At 54.1% G+C, this 6,662-nt stretch overlaps 1 pseudogene across 1 annotated transcript; it reads right to left on the reverse strand.

The window, feature by feature from the left end:
* Positions 1-3,034: 3,034 nt before the first annotated feature.
* On the reverse strand, positions 3,035-6,386 carry LOC308512713 (speckle-type POZ protein-like; annotated as a pseudogene). The gene is made up of 2 exons: positions 6,319-6,386; positions 3,035-4,145 (listed from the first exon to the last, which is right to left on the reverse strand). The product of its transcript is annotated as a speckle-type POZ protein-like (transcript).
* Between the last annotated feature and the right edge of the window lie 276 nt (positions 6,387-6,662).

Consider the following 6,662-nt stretch of genomic DNA (forward strand, 5'->3'; position numbering starts at 1 on the left):
AGGCATTTTTACCCCCACAGAAGGCTCTCTCGGAGGGTTCTGACTGAGCCAGTCCAGGCTGAACGTAGCGTTCTAGCCTGGCTCCTCCCTGCCCGGTGGTCCTGGGGTTCCCATGGTTCCTCTCCTGTTCAATGGGTCCTGTCTCCTACATGCCACATCTTTTCTTAATTGGCTTATTCCTTTAAAACACTGCACATCCTCATGGGGCTTCCGGAGCGGGCACACGGGAGGCGGATTTTAAAGGCCCCGTGCCCGCAGATATTCTCGCTCATGCTGATGGCGAATCGGGCCGGGTGTGGAATTCGAGAGCAAGTGTCACCTCCCTTCACCGGCCCCTGTCATGGCACCTGGTCTGTGCGGGGGACCTGCTCTTCTCTCTGGAAGACGGTGCCATCTTCTCGTTCCCTTTTGCTCCATTGAGCTCTGCACCCAATGGACTCTTTCCATCGGAAAACTCATGCCTTCGGAAAACATTCTGGAAGGTTATTTCTTTGAAGATTTCCTCTTCCATTTTATTGTCTTCTCTTTGGTGATCTCTATTCCTCATAGACTGACCCTCTAATCAGAGCCCCTTTCTTCCATTTTTTTCCTTGCCATTTTCTTCTATTTTAAAAAATATATATTTTTATTGATTTCGGAGAGGAAGAGGGAGGGAGAGAGAGAGAGAGAAACATCAATGATGAGAGAGAAACATGGATCAGCTGCCTCTTGCACCCCCCGCACTGGGGATTGAGCCCGCAACCCGGGCATGTGCCCTTGGCTGGAATCGAACCTGGGACCCTTCAGTCCGCAGGCCGACGCTCTGTCCACTGAGCCGAAGCAGCTGGGGCTCTTCTGTTTTTCTTTGCCACTTCCCTCTAGTTGGCTTTAAAACCTTCAGTTTTATTTCTGCCATTACACAGGGTGGGGCAAAAGTAGGTTTACAGTTGTTTGTATGGGAAATAGTACAATAACAATAAGTAGTAATACAAGAATGAGCCGCGTTTCATGTGCTCACAGCGGTAAACCTCCTCACCCGCTCCCCCTCTCTGAGGCTCTGACCGCACCTTTCCCACCGCGGCCTGTTCCTGCTTCACAGACGCGCTGTCTTCCACGTCTATTTTCTCAGGGTGGCCCCCACCCCCGTGGGGTTGGTCCCTGTATTCTGTCTTCAGGGGTTCCTTAGCCGTCCCAGGTGGCCTCTGCCCCGCTCCCCTCTGCCCGGTTTGCTGTGATCTCTCTGAGCCAATTTGCCGACGTCGGCCTTTCTCATCTTCTAGTCCCTTTGGCACCACCCTGCCACCTCAGTCCGTCAGTGCCAATCCAGCATGGTCTTCCATGTGGCGAGCCTTCAGGGTCCCCCGCTTCCTCCTCCCTCAGCCCCCCGTGTGCCCCTTCTAACCTCCCCACTGCGTCCACCCCGCTGTGCTCCACGCCACTCTCCTTGTAACGTGGACCCGCTCGTGTTCAGAGCTGGATGTGAGGCCATGGTTATACTCAGGACACTAAGAATAGCAGTCACCAATGATGGCGAAGGCCTTGAACAGGTACAGACATCATCGACTTCTAACCGCTCAGGAGGCCCCCATCACTGCGCCCATTTTGCAGGTAAAGAAACAGAGGCTCAAAGTGGGAACATGCGAAGCTCCAACAACACCGGGGCCGCAGCCCACCGGGGCTAGAGCCGCGTGTCCGTGCTCTGACCCGACACTGTCCATCACAGACGCAGGTGAGTCACCTGGAGACGAGCTTCCGGGGCCTCCGGGGGTGAGTGGCACCGCCACACTCAGCGGCCACGCGCGCCGTCTCCGTTCTCACGGGCCCGCCGAGCGCACCGCGCCCCTCGCTCGTGGCGTGGGAAGGCCTCCCTGCTCTGGTGTCGGGCCGTGGGAGCCGCTCACCGTCTTCGAGGACAGTCGGGCTCGGCCTCCTGCCTCTTTCCATAGGATTTTTAATAACGTCTCTGCGAGCTGCAGCCCCTGGCGCGGCCCACGAAACCTGGATCCGTTTAAGGGCACGTTAATCCCCTGAGCTGGGATTACAGGCGTCTAGCGCTTCCTAACGAACCGCCGGCCGCCTCTGTGAGCACTTGCGCGTTTGCCAACGCAAACCTGAAGGTCACACGAAGGACCGCGGCCGTCCTCTCTGAAATGAGGGTCTTTTGGACGCTGACCAGCGATGGGCCCTGGGGCTCGGTCGTTTCTTTGGCGATTTGTCGGTCCTCTCCCCGTCACGTGCTCCCGACCTCTTCTTACTCTTACATTTATGGGCTTTTGGCAAATGAAACATTTTTTTTCCTTTGTAAAAAAACCTTTATTGTTGAAATATTACATAGGTCCCCCCACTCCCCCCATTAACCTCTTCCAGATGGCTCTCTCGCGCCCCCACGAGCCCCTCATCACCACTTTGTGTCCACAGATTATGCATATATGCACACAGATTTGTTGGTTGATCTCTTCCTGAAACACCAATCAGAAAGGATACATGCAACCCGATGTTCATAGCGGCACAATTTACAATAGCGAAGATCTGGAAACAGCCTAAGTGCCCATCAGCAGGTGACTGGGTAAAAAAACTGTGGCACATCTACACCAGGGAATACTCTGCGGCCATAAAAACAGAAGGAACTCTGTCATTGGCAGCAGCATGGACGGACCTGGAGAGCATGTTGTTGCTTTTTGCTAGAGGCACCTGGCGATTTGTTCTGCTCCGTCAGATGCCGGCAAGTTTCTCCAGATACCACTGCAGGGGTGTCCTCGGGGCCAGCGCCTGAACGGAATCCCCACGGGACCAAGCCAGTCAGGCCACAGGGACGCAGCGAGGAGCCACAGGGTTTCATCAGGTCGAGCAGCCCCCAGTCCCCGACCCTCCCCCCACCCCCATTTTCGCCAAGTTTATTTCATGCTGTTGTAGAAATTTGGGTGGAGATGCGGTCTTCCCACCGCCCCCCCAGCAGGTCAAAGCTCCACAGACCACCCTGTCTACCTGGGGGTCGATGGAGCAACAGTGGCTGGTGCTTCTGGAACATCAAGGGAGTCGTCCAGCAGGTGTGATCTCAGGGCTGCTTCAGGCGCTTGCATGGGGGCTCCAGACAGGGGCCCTGTGCTGAAGCCAGAGAGCGGTGCACCTCAGCCACCAAGCGGGCGTGGGACGCCACCATTGCCTGTCTCCCCCCACCCCCGACCCCGAGGTCTTCAAGACACCCTCAGCTGGTGAAATCCACGGCCTGAGTTCTCAATTGATCTGCGCTGTGGTCAGCCACAGCGAGCAATTCTGCAGCACAGTCCAGGGAGAGGTGACCGCAGAGGGCGCCCTCACATGTGACCTTCAGATGCTCCCGGGCGTACTTGTCAGCAGCTGCCAGCAAACCACCAGCCGTTTTGTCCAGGTTCGGAGCCTTCCCCGTGTAAACAAAGCACGTCATCTCCTTTCAGGCTCCACGTCAATGATTTCAACCCAATTCTTTTTGCTCTCCTCCATTGTGTGTTCAAACATGGCACCACATACTGGAGAACAAGCCGCTAAGATGGCTTTGTGGGCCCGGAATTCCTGGCCAGCAACACGCACACAAAAGTCTGTGGACCAGGAATTCTCCCGAAGTCCTCCTAGCTCATTGGCTAGCCGGCGCTCCGGAACCTTCACCATCTTCATGGTTTTCTGGCCAGAAATGGTGACGGAATCTGGCACCACACTCACCTCACAGAAGAGGGTCAGCTTGTCACCAGGGAGCAGCCTGTGGGCTTCGTCCAAGAGACAACCTCTACGGATGAGTTTTTTGAACCCCCCAGCCTTTGCCTTGCATAAACCTGTATGCCCGGCGACTCTCCACAGCTTTGATTTCAGGGTAAAGAATTTGAATTTTGCCCGAAATTCGCTCTTTAGGCAGCTGACCGGTAACAGGTAGCGTGACAGGTAATCTTTGCTTGCTACACCTGGCGGCCAGGTCCCAGCCCCTTTGGGTTTCCTCGCAAACACTGTTTCAGCCTTTCATTGGCTCCTGATGAAAAGGCTGACCCCTGAATGACTTCGCCCATGTCCTCCGGCAAGAGCTAACGTTACAGACGGTCCACATGTGGGGGAGTTTCACTGCCTCGATCTGCGTGCAGCGCCAGCTCGCAGCGCCAGGGCCACTCGCCATTTCTGCCGGAGGCGGAGGACTTGGAGCCCTGGACGTGGCCAGTGTGAAGTTAAATGAGATTTCCAAAGCCAGAGGACAAAGATCTCTGTTCTCTCTTCACCCAAGTTAGGCCAGTAGCAGCGAGACGACGTTCTCTTGTCTAACAGGAAATCTCTCAGAGCGGGGCCTACGGCGGCTGGTACCTGTCCTGCGCTCGCTTCACACCGTCTGCAACATCCAGGCTTTGTTTCTAAAAACAACCGTCTGAACGATGACTCTAAGACAGGGGTCCTCAAACTTTTTAAACAGGGGCCAGTTCACTGTCCCTCAGACCATTGGAGGGCCGGACTATAGTTTAAAAAAAACTATGAACAAATTCCTATGCACAGAGTGGCGGCAAAAACACCCGGCGGGCCAGAGAAATGTTTTCGGCGGGCCACATGTGGCCCGCGGGCCGTAGTTTGAGGACCCCTGCTCTAAAACATAAATGCTGCTTGGCTGGCTTGGCTCGGTGGTTGAGCGTCCACCTATGAAGCAAGAGGTCTCCGTTCCACTCCAGGTCAGGGCGTATGGCCAGGTTGCAGGCTCCATCCCCAGTGTGGGGCGTGCAGGAGGCAGCGATTCAGTGATCCTCTCTCATCATTGATGTTTCTCTCTCTCTCTCCCTTTCCCTTCCTCTTGTTTGAGCGTCCCCTTATTCAAACTGCTTGGAACATTCAACTGGCAGGAACCAAATTTCTCCTTCTCAGTGCAAGTCCAAGAAAGGCAATAGCTGCTGGAGAAGGATTAAGACAAAGAAGTCGGCTCTGGGATCCATCCAGCATGGTGGCAGTAGCTCTCAGAGGTCTCCCCGACCGGCTACGCTCCAAACACACTCCTGTGTTCTGGAAAGAGTGAGTTTGGGGCTTTGTATTGAGTCTCAGAAGACCACACCCATTTTTTCCAGGGGATGGGATGTGAGAGGTCTTCCTAGAGCTGTTCTCTCCTAAGAGTGAGAAAGATGAACTAAACATGTTTGCTAACCTCCCTAAATATACCTCTCCCAACATAATCTCGTCAAGTCACCGACCTCACAGGCTGCCTTTGTATCGACATCTCTGGACATCAGGAACTTTTATTTTTATCTCTAGTCGGTCTGGCTCCGTGGATAGAGTGTAGGACCATGGACTGAAGTGTCCCCGGTTTGATTCAGGTTGAGGGCCGGTGCCTTGGTTGCAGGCTGGATCCCGGGCCTCGTTTGGGGTCCCTGCAGGAGACAACCGACGGATGTGTCTCTCTCACATTGATGTTTCTCTCTCCAAATGAAACATTTTAAGACTCACTCCCACCACTGCGTCGTCGAAGATAAAAATTGGGTTCAAACCTTGCTTTACTTATTTTCCCGGCTGCTTCCCCCTCGGCCGGGGCCTCTGGGAGACTACTTGAGCCAAACCCAGCAAAGCCAGGTTCAGACCGGATCCGAGCTGGCTGGGTGCTGTTGGACAAGACGCAGTGCCTTGGAGCCTCCGTTTCTGGATACGGTTCAATGGCCAATTCTGAAACCACTCTGACCTTCTGTGCATGAAGCGCACTTGCTTCTGACTGTCCAGTTCCCATGGGATCAGGAGACTGACATGGCCATGCACCCTCCTTGCTGGCACCCTAAGACCCCACACTGAATGCCGGCAAGGACCCCCCGGGAACCTGTGTCGGCACCATCTCCGGGAGGGAAGGTGAGAAGTTCGTTGCAAGAGAGACTTGTCTTCCCCCTTCACCTCCTGGTTTAGCCACAGTGGCTCTGCTAAGCTGCTTTTTTCCCCTGTGAAAACAGCCCTGTGAAAAAATGTAAGCCGTGCAATTATGCTGAACTTTCATAAGATGAAATGTTATAAAATGGATGTCTGACCAATAAAATACTTGATGCCAAATGAAATGGGCCTGGAGGGAATTCTGCTTTGGAGCAAACTCCCTGGGAAACAGGATGAAAAGGAAAAGAATATTTTGGAGCCACTGTATAAATTTCTTCAATAAAGGCAGCATTTTTGGCTTGCCGAGAGAGGAGAAGGCACAGTGGATAGAGATGTGGGAGCTGAGGACCAACTCCTCGAGTTCAAATCCCAACTTGGCTAGTTCTTCTCTGGCGGTTACTTAACCTCTTTCTGCCTCAGGTGTCTGGTCTGTAAATTGGGGGCAAATAGCAGTTTTTTCCCCATAACGTTGTTATGAGGGTTGAGTTTCTATACCTGAGGCGGTCAGGAATGCCTGGTGCCCGGCAAGTGCCCGGAAAGGTCCCGGTCTTCATGGCGACCATCGTTACGGAGCACAGACTGGAGCTGGAATGTTCTTGAGAGATGATGTGTCAGATCTCTGCCTGGGGGCATGAGCTCTGGGTACCTGTTTTATCCAGGAGGCACCGGGAACCTTGAACTGTTCAAGGACGGTCCCAAGGTCACAGAGCTGGTCTGGGATGGAAAGAAAAGGATGTCAGCATTTAGCGGAGTGACCCATGGACTCCACGGCCCCTGCCCCTGCGTACAGCAATGAAGTGATGATCTGGAATGAGCGGGGGAAACGTCCCGGTTACTGA

Source organism: Myotis nattereri, assembly GCF_964212035.1.
Source record: "Myotis nattereri genome assembly, chromosome: 1".
In the NCBI taxonomy this organism is placed as follows: Eukaryota; Metazoa; Chordata; class Mammalia; order Chiroptera; family Vespertilionidae; genus Myotis; species Myotis nattereri.